Source organism: Podarcis melisellensis, assembly GCF_964234715.1.
Source record: "Podarcis melisellensis genome assembly, chromosome: 1".
NCBI classification, from domain to species: Eukaryota; Metazoa; Chordata; class Lepidosauria; order Squamata; family Lacertidae; genus Podarcis; species Podarcis melisellensis.
The window spans coordinates 14,648,061-14,670,159 of NC_138528.1; positions in this window are offsets into that span (position 1 = coordinate 14,648,061).

Genomic DNA, 22,099 nt, shown 5'->3' on the forward strand with positions numbered 1-22,099 from the left:
TTTCCTTCAGAATGGATAGGTTTGATCTTCTTGCAGTCCGTGGGACTCTCCTCCAGCACCATAATTCAAAAGCATCAATTCTTCAGTGATCAGCCTTCTTTATGGTCCAACTCTCACTTCCATCAAAACTTTTAAAGAAGATTGGAAAATGTTCATTGAATATATGGGGGGAATTGTGTACATTTGAAAACATGGGCAGCATTAAGATAAATTCAAAACTTATTTACACTGTTGAATTTATCTTAATGCTGCCCATGTTTTCAAATGTACACAATTTCCCCCATATATTCAACGAACATTTCCCAATCTTCTTTAAATGTGCCTCCTATATGCATTTGGATCTGCAGGTCTAGAGTTCCGATCCTGTGTACGTTTACTTCGGAGTAAGCCACCCATCAACCCAGCAAAGCTTGCTTCTGAGTAAACAACATCCCACAGCACAGGACCCAGGATTGAAAAACTCTGGTCTTGAAAACTTCCCAAGCTCCTCTGCAGGATGTGGCAGTTCTATTGCAGAGGTACTTGTCAGATAATTAGATGTGGGAATGGTTTCCTGAGCTGAAGCGAGAAAGTTTGAAAACAACTTCTTTAGAGTTAAACCTCCAGTATTAGAAATAATCGAGATGTCATTTGAAAAAGAAACCTCTGAGGACAAAACTCAACCTGAGTAAGGATTCTAACAGACTAGACGGATTTTGGAGACATTTTGCTAGAATACCATGACATTTCCACCACATCTGGTGGACTGCCTTCCTATTTATTCAAGTCTTAAGATATTTTTCTCTTTTTTATAAATAAATCTACCCATCACCACCACACAGAGGATGACGTTACTTCAAGACATCCAAACAAACCCATTATTACAAACCAAGTCTGCTGCCTTTATGCAAGAAGAATAAGTCAGCTTCAGAACTAACAGTCAACGTTCAGTTTGTAGGTACAGGAAAGGCCTAGTAAAATATTGTCTTTTCATGCAAAAAAAAAATCCCAGGTTCAGTTCTTGGCACGTCCAGGAAGGACTGGGAATGTTCCTTGCCTGAAATCCTAGAGAGCCACGGTTTGGAAGGGATCCAAAAATGTCAATATTACACATTAATGAAGCTCAAATTCAAGTTACCTAAGTCAAGTGGATTGGGAGCTATTGCCCAGCAAACCTACTTCCAAAAGCAACCAGACTATCTGCAGGAAGGAAAGTGATGGGGAAATATATTGAAAAGTGTGAGATGGCAGTCAGAAATAGCAGGTGTTGTAAAGCAGAGTTTCTGTTGGAATGCCAATGCCGTTCCTACAGAAAAGGCTGTGGCTCTATCATAGAGCATCTGCTTTAAGTGCAGAGGGTCCTGGGTTCTAATCCTGGCATCTGCAGGTAGGGCTGGGAATGTTTGGAACCCAAAGGTACTGTTTGGAACCCAAAGGACACACTGCCAATCTGTGTAGACAATGATGAGCTAGACAGGCTAACAGTCTTACTTGCTATATGGCAGGGTCCTACGTACAAGACTGCAATAACGTTCTCTGGAATTACCAACGGGATAGTTTCCTGGTGTTCAGTGACAGCATTGTGAAAATAATATTATTAATTATCATTTATTTAGGATCACAGTATGGAAGGGAACTTAACAAATAATTTACTCCAGCCCTAGAGTACTGGCAAGAGGACAGCAACTCCTTCAAATCCCATCCCGTGAAGATTTAAGTCTTCATCAAGTCTGAAGAAAGGACTGACGTGATGTGATCTGTTCCTGAGTTTAGGCAGGGAGAGGGGGGAGGCAGGAGCTTCCAAGGAGGAGATGCTTTTCAAGACAGCCAGAGACAGCATAGACGGCCAGGTGTTAAATAAAGAAAGACTGTCCTTTCGTTCAAAGGTGGGAGGTTGGTGTGTGAAAGCCTGACCCTGAAGAAACAGTAAGCAGTTTTACTGAAACATGTTTATAAGCCACCTCTTGCTAAGGGGTGTGGGAAATTGCAGTCAAATATAACTAGCAAGCTTAGGACTAGTTACTGCACGAAGGGGCTAAGCCCACAGAAATGTATTCCTAGATTCAGTTAGATCGTGTCCCCTCACTTCCAGTGAAGAAGGAAGAGAAGCTTCTTTCTTCACTCTCTTCCACCATGTGAAGCTGACCAGGGAACACGTCTGGACTTGACCACTACGAGTCCAAACCACATGTCCAAAAATACCATTCTGTGTTTTGTAACTCAGGAATTTTCTGCTTGTGTTTTCGCTGTCGCATAGAATAACTCATGAATCTGACCTTTGGAGTTTGTAAGTAAAGCATTTAAAATTACTAACAGTGTGGTCTGTTCATTGCAAGAGAGGTATAATAATTTAATAATAATAATTTGATATTTATACCCCGCCCATCTGGCTGAGTTTCCCCAGCCACTCTGGGCGGCTTCCAATCTAGTGTTAAAAACAATACAGCATTAAATATTAAAAACTTCCCTAAACCGGGCTGCTTTCAGATGTCTTTTAAAAAGAAGATAGCTGCTTATTTCCTTCACATATGAAGGGAGGGCGTTCCACAGGGCGGGTGCCACTACCGGGAAGGCCCTCTGTCTGGTTCCCTGTAACCTCACTTCTCGCAATGAGGGAACCGCCAGAAGGCCCTCGGCGCTGGATCTCAGCACTGTAGAAATGGGGAAGCACTGTAAGTGAACTAAACAGGATATTAAAAGTATTCAACAACTTATATTCCTAATGCTTCACTGTCACTGCACTTCTGTGACTTACAAACTCTTACTGGTGAGTAGGTTTAGACCTGCACTTTGGATCTAGGTATCCAGCCAGTTCTTTTATTAATGATCCCACACAGATGATCTATACATTATTTTCCTTCCCGCAAGGGGAAACCTGTTTATGAATACTTTGTTGAAAAGCAATCAATAAATATTCTCAACAAAACAGTAACTGTTATGTGAGGCGTAATCTGTACCTAAAAACATACTCTTAAGACGGGTTGCCAACCTTTTGGAGCACATTTGGAATTTTGAGAAAGAGCTGTGAGCGCCAGTCACAAGATGGCCGCCTTTGGGCGTAACACAAATGGCTGCTGCATCTAAAACAGCAAAAGAAATGACAGGGCCACAAAACAGTGCAGGCATGTGTTGCTCCCCCACCACAACAATGAGGGAAAGGCACCTATATCGGCCTGTACTGTACTTGCTCACACAGAGAGGATCTTTGTGCCTCTTCTTTGTTCAAAACAGATGGGAAAGGGGGTGTCGAATTGTGGCATTCAATGAAATGTGGCATATTTAAAGGAGAGAGGCTAAGCCACATGCGCAGCCTGGGTGTCATTTTGGACTCACAGCTGTCCATGGAGGCGCAGGTCAATTCTGTGTCCAGGGCAGCTGTCTACCAGCTCCATCTGGTGCGCAGGCTAAGACCCTATCTGCCCGCGGACTGTCTCGCCAGAGTGGTGCATGCTCTCTCGCTTGGACTACTGCAATACGCTCTATGTGGGGCTACTTTTGAAGGTGACTCGGAGACTGCAATTAATCCAGAAAGCAGCAGCTAGACTGGTGACTGGGAGCGGCCGCTGACACCACATAACATCAGTCTTGGAAGACCTACATTGACTCCCAGTACGTTTCCGAGCACAATTCCAAGTGTTGGTGCTAACCTTTTAAGCCCTAAACGGCCTCGGTCCTGTATACCTGAAGGAGCATCTCCACCCCCATCGTCCAGCCCGGACACTGAGATCCAGCGCCGAGGGTCTTCTGTTGGCTCCCTCACTGCAAGAAGTGAGCTTACAGGGAACCAGGCAGAGGGCCTTCTCAGTAGTGGCGCCTGCCCTGTGGAACGCCCTCCCAGCAGATGTCAAGGCAAGAAACAACTATTTTACTTTTAAAAGACAACTGAAGGCGGCCCTGTTTAGGGAAGTTTTTAATGTCTGATGCTGTATTGTTTTTAATATTTGGTTGGAAGCCGCCCAGAGTGCCTGGGGAAATCCAACCAGATTGGCGGGGTATAAATAATATATTGTTGCGGTTGCTGCTGCTGCTGCTGTTGTTGTTCTGAGTAGCCCAAGATGAACATTTCAAGTCAGAACGGAAGCTGCCCATATGTCCCGGGACTCAGAAAGGTCAGCGAACCCTGGTGTAATCAATACTGAGTTGGATAGATCAATGGTTTAACTTGTGCTATGTCCACACCACGTCTTTAAAGCACTCCAGACTCCTGGCATCTGTAGTTTGTTAAGGGTGCCGGGAATCGTAGCTCTGCAAGGGGCAAACTACGGTTCCCAAGATTTTTTCGGGAGGCGAATGAGATTTAAAGGAATGACACATCTGCAACCTCTCTATTCTAAGATGTGTCGTTTGAGCTGGTCCTGTTTGCAAGTTTCCCCACATACTCCTTTTCCTCCCTGGAGCAAAACGGTGTTGTTTGCTTCAGCTCCGAGGACGCTTTAAGATTTGTCCCCTCTCTGGGTTCAGCCTTCAATGAAGCTGCATCTGGGGTTGTTGTGCAAGGGAGAAGTGGGGAAAGAAGGAGGCAGGGCTGCATTGTTTGGGCCTTCCGGCCCACAAACTGAGCTTACACTGGCAACGGATGTGGGTGTCACCTCGAAGCTCGCAGCAAATCGATGTGACTTTTAGAGCTGCATGGCTCTGTAAGCAATCTGTACCGCTCTCGCTGCCAGCCCGTTTCCTTGTAGGTGGTGGAAAGCTGGGAATAATGTGCTTGCTTTCACACTGTATCCCAACAGCTTGTAATTCAATGCTGGCAAATACACAGGAGCCCATTGACCTTTTCTTCTAGCATGCAAATACTAGGGGGGCAGGAGGGGGACACACACCCAGAACACACACACACACAGATCAGCAGTTCCCAAACTTTGCCCCCCACGGATCACTTGGAATTTGCTGAAAGTTTTTGCAGACCACTTAATTATTATTTCCCCCCTGCTCGTTAAGAGCAGTTGCAATGCACTGTGCTAAATACTGGGCCATCTTCAATTATATTTGCATTGCTTCTTTATATTATATTTGCATTCTTATCATGCAATCTGTTGTATTGCCGTTTGAATTCCATAGAATCCAGATTATAAGTACTTCTTATATAAGACACATCGTGGACCACATGAACAGAAGCTTGCGGACCACTGGTGATCGGAAGACAACCCTTGCCATCGACTGCAAGGACCAGTTTATATAGTTGGCAGGTTCAAGCAGTGAAGCTTTTCCTGAGTAATAGGATGCAGGGAAGGACTGTGTCTTTGCACTCCTGGGGGAAAAGAACTCTCCGCCTCACGTGCAGAAAATTAGTATGGCAGGGAGAAGGGAGAAGCTGGTTCCTGTTTCTTGAAATGCTAGGATTTATATGCAGTAGTTTGCTAGCTTGCTTGCTTTAAACCTGGGAGCCTTCTAACATGCACCGTAATGCCTGCAGCCTGAAATAATAGAACCGTGGAATTGTAGATTTGGAAGGGACCACAAAGGTCATTTAGCCCAACCCACTGCAGTGCAGGAATCTTTTGCCCAATGTGGGGTTTGGACCCACGACCCTGAGATTAGGGGTCTTGTGCTCTACCGACTGATGGTGGTAGTTAAGAAAAAGCTTTTGAATGTGCAGACTGGGCTTATCTGGTTTATTGTGGCAATGGTCTTGCCTTTTTTCAGCTACTGTATTCTTCGCTCTATAAGACGCACATTTCCCCCTCCAAAAATCAAGGGGAAATGTGTGTGCATTTTATGGAGCGAATGCAGGCTCCTTGGCTTCAGCGATAGCAACATGAAGCCTCTGAAGTGCAGTGGGAGCACTCCCTCCATGCTCCGGAGGCTTCGCGTTGCTTTCGCTGAAGCCTGGAGAGCGAGAGGGGTCAGGGCGCACCGACCCCTCTTGCTCTCCAGATAGCCGCCTGAAGCCTCCGGAGCGCAGTGGGAGCTCCCGCTGCGCTCCGGAGGCTTCGGGTTCCTTTCGCTGAAGGGTAGGTGCCCCTTCAGCTAAGGCGGAGCGCCCCTTCAGCTAAGCAGGAGGAGAAATGGAAGGGGCTCCATTTCCCCTGCCGCTTCGCTGAAGGGGCGCTGCGCAGAGAGGGGGAGAATTCCCCCCCCCTTGTTCTCCCCCTCTAAAACAAGGTGCGTCCTATGGTCGGGCACATCCTATAGAGCGAAAAATACGGTACTAGGTTTATGTGGTAACTCCTGGAAAAATTAGAAGCAACCTCATTAAACCATCCAGTTCTCCCCCCCCCCCCCATGGACTCATATGCACTTTTTGCAGGCATGTGTATAGCAAGGGATGCCAAATTTTGGCAAATCTAGATGGCATCTGATGTTATCTGCACGCAAGCCCTGTTCTTGTTGCTGCTGCAGCTATTCTTGTCTGTTCTGAAACAATGTTCACAAAACACTCTGGATTCAGAGGGTTCTCTCTCCTGTGTGTTTAAAAAATCTGGGCCACTTTGCTTGACTGAAGCTGTTAATACATAGCTGTCAACGTTTCCCATTTTTTAAGGGAAATTCCCTTATTCTGAATAGGATTCCTCGCGAGAAAAGGGAAAAGTTGACACCTATGTGTTACTAACTTAGGGTGCAATTAGATGCGATACAGAAAATGCATGTTGCTGCAGTTTGGTGAAAAGGCAACTGCCTTGCATGCAGAATGTCCCAGGTTCAGTTCTTGGCATCTTCCAGTAGAATTGGGATTGTCCCCAGCCTGAAACCTGCACAACTGCTGCCTGTCCTGGTCTATATTACTAAGCTGGGACAGTGATCCGATTTGGTGCAAAGCAGCTCCCAGGTGTCAAGTTGTACCCAACATTTGGGGGGGCTGACCAGGCCTCCTCCCGATGTGACATTCATGCGCCAGGCCATGATGGTCCGCACAGCTTCTCCTGAAGCTGCACAGCACACGACAACATCCCGCCAGGCCTCCTCAAGTTTGGGGGAAGAGGTTGAGCCCCATCCCAGAGGATATTGTGGGGGCTGTAGAGAACTCAGCCCCACAGAGTTGGCACACCTGAGTTGGCAGATTCCTCTTTTCCTCTCTTTCTGTTTGTTTGTTTGTTTGTTTGTTTGTCTCTCTCTCTCTCTCCGTGTATGTGTGTGTGTGTGTGTGTGTGTGTGTGTGTGTGTGTGTGTGTGTGTTTTAAATACAGGTAATATCAGAAGTCACCAACGATGGGGAAGTCAGAGCTGTGGTGTCCGGGAAAAGAGGACATCCCCTGCTACTTTCACAATTGTCTCAATTCCTTCTTGGCTGCTGCCACCAGAGGAGAAAGTGGCCACCCTGGCTATAGTTGATAAAACTGTGACACTGCACTCAGTAGCCAATGAGACAGGGCCTTAAAAACGGGGGGGGAGGGGGGAGAGAAGGGAAAGGGCCAGAATTCCTTTGCATGCAGAAGGTTCCAGTTTCAATCTGCAGTTTCTCCAGGTGACACTGTGGAAAGGCTGCTGCCTGAAACTCTGGAAAGCTTCTGCCAGTCAGTGTAGACAACACTGAGCTAGATAGGCCAGCGGTCTGATTCATTATAAAGCAGCTTTCTACCTTCCTAAAGGTCCTTAGTTTTCTTTTAAAGCTCGCACTGAATTACTATTAAGGTAGATGCGGATTCAGGGCTGTGCAACTGGTTCTACTGTACCGGGCGCCAACACGAGAGGGCACTGCTGGGCATTTCAGCTATAGCGTAGTTACTGAATTGAGCAGAACAGAAGGCGAGGGGCTGTAGGGCTGTCCAATTTTGGCCCTGCACAGGGCGCCACTGAAATCTGAAAGACCAAAGAACTCGGTACCTGAAGGAGCGCCTCCACCCCCATCATTCTGCCCAGACACTGAGGTCCAGCGCCGAGGGCCTTCTGGCAGTTCCCTCACTGCGAGAAGCTAAGCTACAGGGAACCAGGCAGAGGGCCTTCTTGGTAGTGGCACCCGCCCTGTGGAATGCCCTCCCATCAGATGTCAAAGAGATGAACAACTACCTGACATTTAGAAGACATCTGAAGGCAGCCCTCTTTTTAATGTTTGATGTATTACAGTATTTTAATATTTTTTTGGAAGCCACCCAGAGTGGCTGGGGAAGCCCAGCCAGATGGGTAGGGTACAAATAATAAATTACTATTACTATTACTATTACCTGATTAAGGAACGGGTTTTGTTTTATTTTGCTCCACAATTCATCTTGGACTGCTCTCTAGCCGCTCACTGTCAATTGGGGGGGGGGGGCTTTCCTTTTTACAAAGCAAAATGAAACTATTTAGCAGCTTAGCATCTAAAGCAGGGCAATAATTACCCAACAAACCATGAACTCTGCCAATCACTGGAGGAGGCCGGGCGATTTACAGCTTACCAAAGAACAGATGCAAGCGCGTTGCCTTTTCGTCTTGCTGCTTAATGCCTCTCTAATAGGCCCCCTTGGATTCCATGTTGTTTTCAAACAGTTCCCCCCTCCTCACCCTCTTAAATGGAGTTTTAAGTCGTCTCTCCAAATGCACTGCATACAAAGGGAGATTCAAAGGACTCTGGAAAGCTGGAGGTGGTGGTGGGAAGCTGTTTGAGATAATAGTTTTAGGTACCACAGGACAGGACAGATTCTGACTTTCTTTCAAACAAATGTATTGTTAGGAGTTGCGGGTGCCAGTCTGGATGATACCATGGGTAACCCTTTGTGGTTGTTTAGTCATTTAGTTGCGTCCGACTGTTTGTGACCCCATGGATCAGAGCACACCAGGCACTCCTGTCTTCCACTGTTTCCCACAGTTTGGTCAAACTCATGTTAGTAGCTTCGAGAACACTGTCCAGCCATCTCGTCCTCTGTCGTCCCCTTCTCCTAGTGCCTGAATTCTTTCCCAACATCAGGGTCTTTTCCAGGGAGTCTTTTCTTCTCATGAGGTGGCCAAAGTATTGGAGCCTCAGCTTGAGGTTCTGTCCTTCCAGTGAGCACTTGGGGCTGATTTCCTTCAGAATGGAAAGGTTTGATCTTCTTGCAGTCCATGGGACTCTCAAGAGTCTCCTCCAGCACCATAATTCAAAAGCATCAATTCTTTGGCGATCAGCCTTCTTTATGGTCCAGCTCTCACTTCCATACATCACTACTGGGAAAACCATTTGGAAGCTTATAGGTTTGCCCAAAAAGGGATGGGTGCAGATTCACAGCAGGTTCACTACTCGTGATATTGTACCCATCTGGGAAGACCTGGCAAATCCATTTTCTCATTGGCTCTTGGTCCAGCTCTCACTTCCATACATCACTACTGAGAAAACCATAGCTTTAACTATACAGACCTTTGTTGGCAAGGTGATGTTTCTGCTTTTCAAGATGCTGTCTAGGTTTGTCATTGCTTTTCTCCCAAGAAGCAGGTGTCTTTTAATTTCGTGACTGCTGTCTCTCTTACAAACCTAGGGAAGCCTGACAACTAGTCCCTTTGTCAAGGTAATGGCTTTAGGTGGCCAGTTATGTGCTCATCAGCATCTCAAAGAATGAGCCAAGTGAAAAGGGGTAGGCATTTTCCTGAACTCCCCTGGGAAGAAGAACAGTAGCCAGAGTTGTTGTTGTTGTTATTGTTGTTGTGTGCTGGAAGCTGGCAGAGACAGAGACATGTCTTGCCCTGTGCTGGGCTTTGGGGCTTTCCTGGAAATCTGAAGGAAAAGCAAAATCTTGGGGAGTGTTAATGCAGTGAGACCCTGCATTCTAAGCTCAGGTTTCTATTGCGCTGCTGTTCATCTTTGGGCAAAACCAAAATTATGTGTCTTGCTGTGGGGAAATCATGCAATTTACCTACATAAGGTTGTCATTACCCTCCTTGCTGTACTTCGGGCACATGATGAAGACTTCCTTGTCCAGCAGGCATTTTAAGGTAGTGTTCTGGTTTTGTGATAATTTTTTATTCTTTTGTTGTCCCGTTTCCTGTGGATTGTTTCCTCATTTGAATAATGAAGGAGCATAGAAATGTCTTGAATGAATGAATGAATGGGGGCAGGAGTAATTACATTATTCCACCCCATTCATTTCAGTGCAAAGGAGCAAAGGAGCTGTTATTGGTCCTGTTATAAGAATTTTAAGGTTATATATATATATATATATATATATAATGTTCATAACTGTATATATAAACCACATGTCTGAAACCCCACAGAAAAGGTCCTGAACAAATGGACCTCAAATATTTCTCTGCAAGGTCAAAGTGAGAAACCTCCCCATTGTCTCTTTCCTCACAAATCCTGTCCTCACAAATCCTGTCTTAAGGGCACATTCAAGATATGAACAGGGTGAGCCTGTGACCTGTGACCTAGATTCAGGAATTAAGTTGTTATAATAACATAAGAGTGGCCAAAACCCAGATAATGCAATCAGGTAACTTGCCAGACAGGAGATAAACAACGCGCTCAGATTTCTGTTGTAGACTGCCTTTTCTGTGATGTAGGTATGATGTTTCTGGGGATGGTCTGGAGTTTGAGGGTGGGCAATTCCAAAAGTCTATAAGTCTACCTTAGTTCTGGGTCCTCCTCCTCTCTCCTGCGTGTGGGGGAGCACCCTGTTGCAACAGTTAATAAAGATCAGGCTTACTAGCTGCTTTGTTTCTCCATAGTCTCTGGCTGGCCTCTGTTATTTTCTCCTACTGATAGACACCCTAAAAAAGGACTTATACAGTACAGGCTCTTGAGTACCTCATAAGGAAAAAGGAGCAGTTTTTATTCTTATAATAGTCCTGTCTGCTTAATCCACCCAAGCCTGTCTTTGCATGCAGGGGAAGTCCTTAACTCACCAAAGGTTCGAGACCCAACAGCTACCATCACCTTCTTTACAGCCTCAATTATTACACACAATAAATGTGCACAAGCTCCACGTCAGCTTTAATTGTGAATTTGCTGGCATGTGATTGAATCCTGCCCCAAAGGGAGAAGGGTCTGGAAGTGCCAGCAGTTGAAGTCTTCCACACCCACTACTCCCTTGAACTGGGACTCCAGGCAAAGGGAGACATCTGAACTCTCTGTCAGTTCGCAGATATTTCTTGATAGCTTTCTTTTTCTCTGAGCTCCGGAGCAGGAATGTTGCCTGGATACCTCCGGCACTTTTTAACAGGCTGCAGAAGGGATGCTTGCCTTCAGCTCCCCGAAGCAGATCAAAGCCTGCCGAAAGCGGGAGAGATTTCTCTATGCCTGTTTCCACCATGGCTCAGGTGAATCACTAAAACGTATTATTAATTCCCTTTGCTCCTTGAATTAACCTTGGAATACCCCTGGAGGCATGTGTCACTTCGCACCAGGGAGGAAGAGACAGAGCGATGGGGTCATCTGAGCTGTGTTTGCTAAAGAGCAGAACAGCTTAATTAGTATTAGCACCTTGCCAGCCAAGAATGATGCCTACCCATCGCTAATAGAGAGGCTACAGGTCCGCATAAAATGTGCACATACTAATTTATATGTGTAGATGCAGATTTAGAAAGAATGACTGTAATTGAAATGGAAATAAATGGGAGAATAAATGTGATGGAAAATAAATAAACGGAGCACAGAGAGAGGAAGCGCCATGGTGCATCTGCCCCAGAGAAACCAGACACCTTCATCTGCCCCAGCTGCAACAAAACATGTCTCTCCCGTATCGGCCTCTGCAGCAACGGCAGGCTTTGCCTCTCCAACGGTTTGACTTCACCCGCAAAGGCACATTCTTTCATCATCTCCCAAGACACAATACACAGCTCACAGTCATTGGAAAGACTTGAGCCCTGATGATTTTTGATTACGACAGCAAAAAGAGAAAAAATTTAAGTAAGCAGACTGCTTGGGTAAGGCTTAATAATCTGCACTCAACACAGCGCCCTGATGGGATGTAACTTTTGCTCTATCAGACCTCTGCTTTTAAGCATAGCTGTCAAGCGTCCCTTATTTGGCAGGACAGTCCCTTATCCCAGTGCCATGTCCCGCTGCTGTCCCTTATTGATGAGGCTTCGTTTGGCTGCTGGCTGGGCTTTCTGCCTTTGGCTCGGAAGAGCTCAGAAGTTGAACATACCTGTGCCCAGAAAATCCCTTATTTTGGCTGCTGATCCCTTATTTTTGAGGCTGCTGGTCCCTTATTTTCAAATCTGTAAGCTGACAGCTATGCTTTTAAGTTGTCTAGGGGTAATCCTTGAAATAGATCACAACAACCCTGTGAGGTAGGTTAGGGTGAAAGACTGCAAATGGCCCAAGATCACCCAGAGAGCGTCATAGCTGAGTAGAGATTCGAACCCTGGTTTTCCAAGTCCTAGTCTGACACTCTTAACTACTAAAAAAATCAACTTTTGCAGGAAACACTAGTGGCACTTCAAAATTCACTTGTTTGCAAGTCACCCAAAAGTTCCCTGTTCCGTTGAAATTTGGCAGAGGGCCGGATGACACACACGGTCACAGAAAATATGTTGTTCCAATTAAATAGGTACACTTTGCCAGTTAAATGGGCAAGCCGTTCCTATTTGCACTATTGAATAGGAGAATATTTACAGTGTTGAATGCTGTTGAATAGGGATAGGGGACATTATGTTAATCTTGTGGGAGAATGATTTATATTCCCCTACCCCATCCCATGCACATATATTCAGAAGCATGTTTGACCCAGCTTTGCTCCTGCCCCCTTCACTGGCAACATTCGGTGATGTTTTAGGCTGCACCAAGGACAGTGTAGATTGGGTGTCATTCATGCCACGCAATTACAAAAGTGCACTCGGCACAGACCTTGGAATCATTAAAAAACAACCCAGCTCTTCTGCTTAAGTCCTAAGGTTCAATTAATACATAGCAGAAGCTAAGTAAATCTCACTGATTTCAGTTGAGGTTACTCCCACCAAGACAATGTGCATAGGGATTGCAGCTGCAGTACATGATCACCATTAAAGGCCATGTTATGTACTGAGTTGAATAGGTTCCAAAATGCAGCATTCTGATTGGTCCTAGAACAATAGGATCCAGAATGCAGCAGTCTGATTGGTCCGCAGGAGCCCCCCAATCCAGCTCCAGGTGGGAGTGAAACCGCAACCTGATTGGCCTACAGGAGAATCCCGGAATTAGCCAATCACGTGGGGCCCATTATGTAAATAATGTATATAAAGCAGACACTTTGGGGGGACTTGCATTCCTCACTACTATGAGCTGAATAAAGAACATGAAATCCATACTCGACTCTGAATATATTTCAGGCCAACAATGCAAAGAAAAAACATGTAAAAGAACAGGTGTAGGAGAATGCAATGGTGAACAGAATATGTCTTTTTAAAATCCACCAATTCATTTTAAGACTTAGGCTGTGTGCACATGAACCCATCTGTAGCGCGAAAATATAGTTTTTCTCAATCCAGAATCACTTGTGCTCATCCTCCACATGCTACTTTCTGTTGGGCAGTGTTCTCGAAGCTCCCAGCATGAGTTTGACCAAACTGCGGGAGGCAGTGGAAGACAGGCGTGCCTGACGTGCTCTGGTCCATGGGGTCACAAAGAGTCGGACACGACTAAACGACTAAACAACAACAAAAAGAAGATCCTGACGTCCAAAAGAATGGGTGTGGTTACTTGTTATGTATTTGCAAACCCTCCCTAGGTTAGATTATCTGTTTCATTTCCTTCTCTGCGCATGGCCCAGAAGATGGAAGTGGCGACTGTGAGCTTGGTGTGTGCCCACCCACAATGTCATTGGGCAGAAGCAAACCCTCCAACACATTCAGCCTCAAAATTAGGACTTGTGTCTTCCTGTCTGTGCTCCCGCACGAGTCACGTGGCCTGCACAATATCATGGAGCCCCAGGGGCGCTTTTCTTGGGGTGAGACTGCAGTGCAAAATCGCGCAAGATCACGGCGACCAAAATAGCCGCCATGATCTCACAGGAGGAGAAAAAAAATTGGGATGTCCCAGTTTTTCCAGGAAGTTTGCAGGGTGTTCAGGTGCGGATAAACACACACAAAACTGGGACCACCTACATTTGTTCTCAGATGAACACACTGCAGTCATGCAGAATCCTTCTGCGATGAGCTTTTATTTTTGGAATGAACTAGTTTCTCAAGAAGCACTTTCCAGGGGCAAAAAAAAAAAAAAAGCTTGCCATAGACCTAGGCTATATGTGGGCTATGTAGGAGGAAAAACAAGTTCTCAAAGTCCATTGATTCTAAAATAAAATGTTGCAGGTGCACAGCCTTACAAAACTACAAGCTAGAACTTCCTTCCTTCCCCATCTATTCCACCAGCATTCTTTGCCCCGCTTCTCTACATGCTTAAAACGCAGCCAGATCAAAACTTTTAATTAATGAACTCAAAATGTTGCTTCTCTTTGGGTGACCTTTAAGTTTGTTCCAATAAAGGCATTTAGATAGGAACTACCTCACTGCCAGGGACCTGTGCGCTCCTATCCATGTTAGAGCTGAATCACTGCTGGCTTGTACATTTCCATGCAGAGAACAGCCACGCATCTCTGCTGTCATATCTTTGGTGCAACCAGAGGGGTTTATTCTGCCTTTCTTTCTTTCTTTCTTTCTTTCTTTCTTTCTTTCTTTCTTTCTTTCTTTCTGCATGTCCTGATCTAATGATGGCGGCTCACATGCTAGACCTCAGTAGGGCCAGTTAAGCATTGCTTCTCCATAATTAGTTGCAGGTGGGATTATAATGGAGCTTCCTCACAGCCATTCCCCATGGTTGAGATCCTTCTATAGGTTTTTCCCACTAAGGACAGAGCGATCCTAAATGTGTATGTGAGATCCACTGCAGAGCCAACATCACCTTCAAAGCTGGGATAGCTTGCCCCAGCCAGTGCCAAGGGCACTTCCCTACCAAGGAATGCACAGAACAGAGAGTTAGCTCTTTATTGTCAAAGCTGACATTTAAAGTCGCTTCTACAACTCTGAAAACCTACACACACCAATCTCGCATCTAGGCAGCTATTCCCTGGTCACTGCCCTATGGTATGGGTAAAGGTAAAGGGACCCCTGACCATTAGGTCCAGTCATGACCTGCTCTGGGGTTGCGGCGCTCATCTCGCTTTATTGGCCGAGGGAGCCGGCGTACAGCTTCCGGGTCATGTGGCCAGCATGACTAAGCCGCTTCTGGAGAACCAGAGCAGCGCACGGAAACGCCGTTTACCTTCCTGAAGTACTGAAGGAGCAGTACTTATTTACCTACTTGCACTTTGACGTGCTTTCGAACTGCTAGGTTGGCAGGAGCAGGGACCGAGCAACGGGAGCTTACCCCGTTGTGGGGATTCAAACTGCCGACCTTCTGATCGGCAAGTCCTAGGCTCTGTGGTTTAACCCACAGCGCCACCCACATCCCATGGTATGGTTACCAGATGTTTTTCAATGAATCCGGGGACCCTTTTTTTTTTTTTTTTTTTGAAGCTGAGTAGCAACAGGAGTCAGTAGTGGGGATGGTGAGGCAAAAGACCCTGGGCTCAAGTACACATGCATATTGTATAAAGGTGCAAAGGGCTTATTTTGCACCTTGTGAAACATAAATGCGCAGAGATTTCAAAAAACTGGGCAACGGCCACCAGCCCACGACTCCTGAGCCTCCCCCATCTCCTTCCCCCTTCGTTTTGACTGATGGGGGAGGCTTGGGAGTCACAGGCGGGTGGCCATTACCCAGTTTTTTGAAAACTCTGCGCATTTATGTTTCACAGGGTGCAAAATAAGCGTTTTGCACCTTACCTGGCAGAAAAACCGCATGCCTGCGCCCCTCCTGGGCAACGGCCGCCCACCTGTGACTCCCAAGCCTCCTCCGATCTGTCAAAACAAAGGGGGAAGGGAGCAGGAGATCTGTACCACCAGATGTCCCTGGTTCTCCTTTGGCAGTGGTGGTGGCAGCGAGCAGCTCTTGAAGCCAGCCAGAGCCAACTGCACTACCAGGCTGGCTCTGGGCTGCTGAGACTGCTGCTGCCACGTTTCCCGGGGACAGATTTGCAAATCCGGGCACTGTCCCCAGGAACCAGGGACCTCTGGTAACCCTACTCTATGGAGCATTTGCAGCTACTGGGGACCACTCCCCCTCCTCTAGTTTATGTACCTTCCCATAATGGGCAAGGTACCTTCCCATAATGCAGCCAGAGATTGTGCCTGCATGGAAGCTTCCTCCGCTCTTCCCTTTTCACTCCGCTCCTGGTTCTGGGAGACAGTGGTGCAGGAGAGGGTGGGGGAGCACCTGGCTCTTCGCTTTCTTGGCCTACCTCTTCTTCCTCCCCATCCTGTGCTCCACCCTCCAGCTCTGAACCTCCCCCTGCCTCCAACTCTTGCTTCCTGGCTGGTACAGTTCCCTACAGACTACTGCCCCCCCTCTCCCAAGTCAGACTCTAGTCGTCCCCCCCAGTGCACACCCCAGTCCCTGAAAGCCAGGGTGCAAAGTGTGTGGTGTGTGTGTGTGGTGTTGCTTGTTTCGCCTCTGTGCTATTTTTTTTTCCATTTATTTTTCTCCTTCCCCCCTCTCATTGGCACCAGTCCTTCAGGGAAACAAGGGGTTTTTGAATCTGGTGGGCCCATGGCCGCTCCAAAATACAGTGGTACCTCAGGTTAAGTACTTAATTCATTCCGGAGGTCCATACTTAACCTGAAACTATTCTTAACCTGAAGCACCACTTTAACTAATGGGGCCTCCTGCTGCCGCCGTGCCGCCGGAGCCCGATTTCTGTTCTCATCCCGAAGCAAAGTTCTTAACCTGAAGCACTATTTTTGGGTTAGCGGAGTCTGTAACCTGAAGCGTATGTAACCTGAAGCATATGTAACCTGAGGTACCACTGTATCAGATTTTTCTCCTTCACCTCCAGCAGAAACACTGGAAACGATAGATCTGTGACTACAGAGTTTTCAGTGGGTGTTCCAAGGGCCTCTAGGATAAATTTACTGCACCACCATCAGAGGGAACCTAAGCTCCAACCTAACCTCTTTCATCCAACCTTCAAGGAGAGGTGAGGATTGCTCTGTAAGTCTCATTCCACAAAGTTCCTTTCCAGTGTTCGTTAAAAGGTTCCTGTGTACATCTCCTGTCCATTTTATTACTTCTTGTTGAACATGGCTGGGGTGATTAATGAGGAATATGCCCTCTGAACTATTCCTTGAATTGCCTCCCTTAACTGCCTCAACATTAGTTTCTGCAAGAGGAAAGGCTTTAGGTTTTATTTCACTTTTCACTATCTTTTTGGCTATCTTAAATCTGCATAGGAAACCAATAACAAAAGTCTACCTCCTTGCCCCTCACCAGGGAACAGAAACTACAACTGGGACAATTAAGAGAAGCGATCCAAGGGGTTATTAAGAGTTTATTCAAAATCACTGAGTTCCTCAGCCAAGTTCAACAGGAAGCAATAAAACAGGTGGGATCTGCAAACAGGAAACTTAATTAAAGGCACCAGAGTCCTGAACAGACTTAATAATATTTTGAAGGGCAGGATACACCGTGGACAGGGTGGTGCCTGTAATTCTATTCTACAGCAAAACAAAAACTTGAGATCTCGAGAGAAAGTAACAGGAGAACACACTGAACTGCAACAAGAACTGATGATTACATCTCTTGAAATATCTGTAAAAATTGTGAAAATAAAGAATGACAATTCCAGAAAAAAGAGTCCGCATAGGAGCAATATTTTTTAGTGTGGCACCACTGCCATTTCTCTTAATACTTGTGGACTGTAGGGCCAGTGTCGGATTTACATATAAGCTAAACAAGCTATAGCTTAGGGCCCCACTCTCTTGGGGGCCCAAGAAAATTAAAGGGAAAAAACTGGATGTACATTTCCAAAATATAAGATAAAAAATAAAAATAAAACCTACATACAGCAACAGTGTTTTGTGTTGTGTGAGCTCCTATGAGGTAAGTAATGGCCCCCACCTGCTAGCCTGCTCCCTAAAATATCACTGCTTTGCCCATTTCTATATCAATTACTTTGACAAAATACATATTCTGTTATGTGCAAATGGCTTTAGATACCTATTAGGTCCATAAATGACCATATAGCATATATTCAACACAAAAAACAGCGACAATTTGTTGTTGACAAAGGACAGCTGGGCATACAAAGGGCCCCATTACCTTCAGTAGCTTAGGGCCTCCTCAAACCTAAATCTGGCCCTATGCAGAGCACAGCCTTTTCTCTCTTCTAGCCCACGCATATCCCTTCTCTCTTCTAGCCCACGCATATCCCTCTACCCTGGCTAGTTTTATTTTGCTTAACTTTCAGGCTGTCGTAGGCTTGGTTCATGCAACAAGGTAGGCCAAACCGTTGTTCACTGTGACTGTGCAACCATGCAGTGCTCCTCATCTTTTTTAGTGCTGTGTTGCCCATATCATCGAAAACAGGACTTGTAATTAAGTACTCTCCACACTAACCACAAGCTGTCCCAACATTCCCAGCATGTTCGCATTCCTGTCTCAGCGACATCTACACTGGCTTGGTCATATCCACAGCATGGGAGATGGCAGGATCCCAAGGATGTGCTCTGTGGGGAGCTGGCTTCAGGCACCAGGCCCGCTGGCAGACCAACTCTGTGTCACAGAGATATCCTTTGCCAACATGAAGGCTGGCAACCTCAACCCTGCTGGGTAACAATCCCTTGCAGAGGACCACAGGGCCTGGAGACAGACAGACAGGTTGTGTATCCGCACCACAGGAGGAATGAGAACTGGGAGGAGCACAGAGAGAAGAAACGCCCAGTTGCATCTGCAGCAATACAACCAGACGCCTTCATCTGCCTGCCCCAGCTGCAACAAAACATGTCTCTCCCACATCAGTCTCTACAGCCATTGTAATCTTCCAATGGTTTGACTTCACCCCCCAAAGGTGCACTCCTCCATTATCTCTTGAGATAGATGGATACCAGCCAGACCATTAACTATAAGCCAGGGGTCAGCAAACTTTTTCAGCAGGGGGCCGGTCCACTGTCCCTCAGACCTTGTAGAGGGCCGGACTATATTTTGGGGGGGAAATGAACGAATTCCTTTGCCACACAAATAACCCAGAGATGCATTTTAAATAAAAGGACACATTCTACTCGTGTAAAAACACGCTGATTCCCAGACTGTTCAGTCCTCCACATTTCCACCTCAATTTGCATATTTATTTTAAGAAGCAAGTCCTCATGAAAATTCAGCAGCAGCTCAGTGCAAATTGCTTCCAAAATACACGTCTTTCGATAGAATCTTGCCTAATTCATGTTCTCTGCAAAGCAAAGATTTCTTTGCAAAGCAGTTTCCCCATATATGATGCCTTTGTATATGCTGTTTTCACTAATATGTACGTTTTTGTGCACATTAGTTGGAGGGAGAACTGCGTTGCAAAATTCAGAAAAGTGTGAATTTCGAGGGATGGCTGCATTTTACTTCATGCGTTGTTTTGGAAATGGCAAATTAGGTAGATTTGCCTATAAATGTGGACTGAATTGAATTTCAACCCCCTCCCCCCCCCCCAGCTACAGCTCATAGTTCATGAGGAGAGGGCTTAACCAGGAAACCAGGTTCTAATAACATGCCAAGTCAAATGTTGGCTTAGCTCAGTGCAGTGCGGCAATAAAATGGACCAGGGAGAAGCAAAGTGACTGTCCTGGAGCCTGGTCATCCCTGAAAGCTATAGTTTGGCTCACTGCAGGGGCTGGCAACCATTTTGGACCCAGGGATGCATTTTCAATTTTGAAACAGTGCTGTGGGTGCCCAACACAAAATGGCTGCCATGGGGTTGCAGCACAGAGCTTTCTAAATTGTGTGCTGCAACACATTAGTGTGTCAGTTGCAGTGTGTAGGTGTGTCGCGCAAGCACTCCCTGTGCTCCTCCCAGGGCTGGAAAGGAGTTAGTTTAACCTCTGGCTTGCTAGTAAAACTGAATTACTGTGTTGCGAAAGGATGCATGTCTAAAAAGTGTGTCGTCAACGTGAAAAAGCTCTGCTGTGGCATATCACACAAAATGGCTGCCATGGGGCTGTGGCATAACACAAAATGGCTGCCATGGGGATCAAGGCGACATAGCAGACTAGAGAGAGTTCAGTCACAGCAAAGCTCCCCCCCCCCCATATTATTAGTATTATTTATTAAATTTCTATACCACCCTTTACCCAAGGATAACAGGGCGGTTTACAAATAACTCCCACCCACAGTTTAAAAGATCATAGATTATTTAATTAGCCAAAGGCCTGGGGGAAGAGAAATGTTTTTGCCTGGCGCCTAAAGATATGTAATGAAGGCATCAGGCAAGCCTCTCTGGGGAGAGCATTCCACAAGTGGGTTTCTATAATCATATTTCCATACAAGAAGAGGTTTAGCCTGCTGAATTTATGCCTAGAAAATAAGACAGAAGCAGGGAAAGGGTGTTAAAGGGGAAGGAGAAACAGCAGCAATTTAGGATCCTAAGGATTCCTATTGCTTTGTGTCTACTCGCCTGATAGCATCTCCATCTTGACTGATAACACTGACAGACTTGAGCAGCCAGGTAATTCATTTCACAGCAATCGCTTAGAAGGGTACATGCATATTTTGCTTCATAAGTTTATTTTGGGATGGGGAAAGAGACTTACTTTATAAGAAAGAAGAAACTCAGAGTCGGGGGCCCCTTCCTGGTAGTCACTGGTAGCCAGAGGTGGATTTTGCTAATATGGCATCATGAGTGAGGGCAAAATTTGGCGCTCCCCCCCTAAATATTTCTTATCTTCTCAATATTCCTTTTTGTTAAGTAGTGGGTGGACATAGCAGACGACACAGAGATTTCTCCAAGTAGTTCTTTATAAGTAAGCTGAAACTGAACTGAACTGAACTGAACTGATCAGCTCAGCCAGCCTGCTTTTATAGGCAGCCGGCTTTCAGCATTGTAACAACAACAACCCAGGGTTTCCCACCTAAATTAACTTACGTGGACCTGAGTGAAAATTATATACACAATACCCCTGGTGTCCAGGGTGAGAACTTCAATACATAACACCTTTGGTACTTTGAATGTTGTTGTTTAGTCGTTTAGTCATGTCCGACTCTTCGTGACCCATGGACCAGAGCACGCCAGGCACTCCTCTCTTCCACTGCCTCCCACAGTTTGGTCAGACTCATGTTTGTAGCTTCGAAGACACTATCCAACCATCTCGTCCTCTGTCGTCCCCTTCTCCTTGTGCCCTCCATCTTTCCCAACATCAGGGTCTTTTCCAGGGCGTCTTCTCTTCTCATGAGGTGGGTGGCCAAAGTATTGGAGCCTCAGCTTCAAGATCTGTCCTTCCAGTGAGCACTCAGGGCTGATTTCCTTCAGAATGGATAGGTTTGATCTTCTTGCAGTCCATGGGACTTTTAAGAGTCTCCTCCAACACCATAATTCAAAAGCATCAATTCTTCGGCGATCTGCCTTCTTTATGGTCCAGATCTCACTTCCATACATCACTACTGGGAAAACCATAGCTTTTACTATACGGACCTTTGTTGGACTTTGAATAGGTACCTGCATAAATATAGCTTGTTGGGGGTTTTTTGTGCCCCCTCAGCTTGACGCTCGGTTAGGGGGACGACTGCTCATACCACCCTAAATCTGGTGCGTCCCTGTCTTGCTGCCGTGTGTGTGGTCCAAGTCATAAAGTTTTAACTGATTCAAACTAACTTCATTGTTACATATTAATATTAGCCTACAGTTAGTTTTGGATTGTTCCCCCACCCCCCATCTTACTATGGGTCCATCATGGCTACCTGTGGTTTTTTCAATGAGTTGTTGTTGTTGTTGTTGTTGACATGTAGGATTTCTTGTCGGTATCGGGCTTGCAGCAGCACCTCAAAGGAGAAAGAAACCATCTCTATATGTCAAACCATTTTCAAATTGGTGTGTGCAGGAGAGGAGAGGAATGAGCTTCCTTACCCCTGCTGTGATCATCGCTCTCTCTCTCATTCTCTCTCTCGTTCCGTGATTGGATCACCTTCCCCATTCAATACTGTGCGACGGCTCCTTAGTAACGGAACGAAAATTCAGCTCCTTCATCCCGGTGTTACATGTCAGCCACAGAACAAGCATTTAACTGAAGATACTGTTTCTTCCACAGGCCTTCACCCCATTTCTCATGGTCATTGTTCTCAGCGTGAGATATAAGTGATGGCAAGCGATTATTGTGAAAAGGATCGGTCACTGTTTCTACACTGAGTAAGAATCTTCTTCTTTTTAAAAGCTGTGTTTCCTGGACCCACGGATTAATTCAAGGGCAG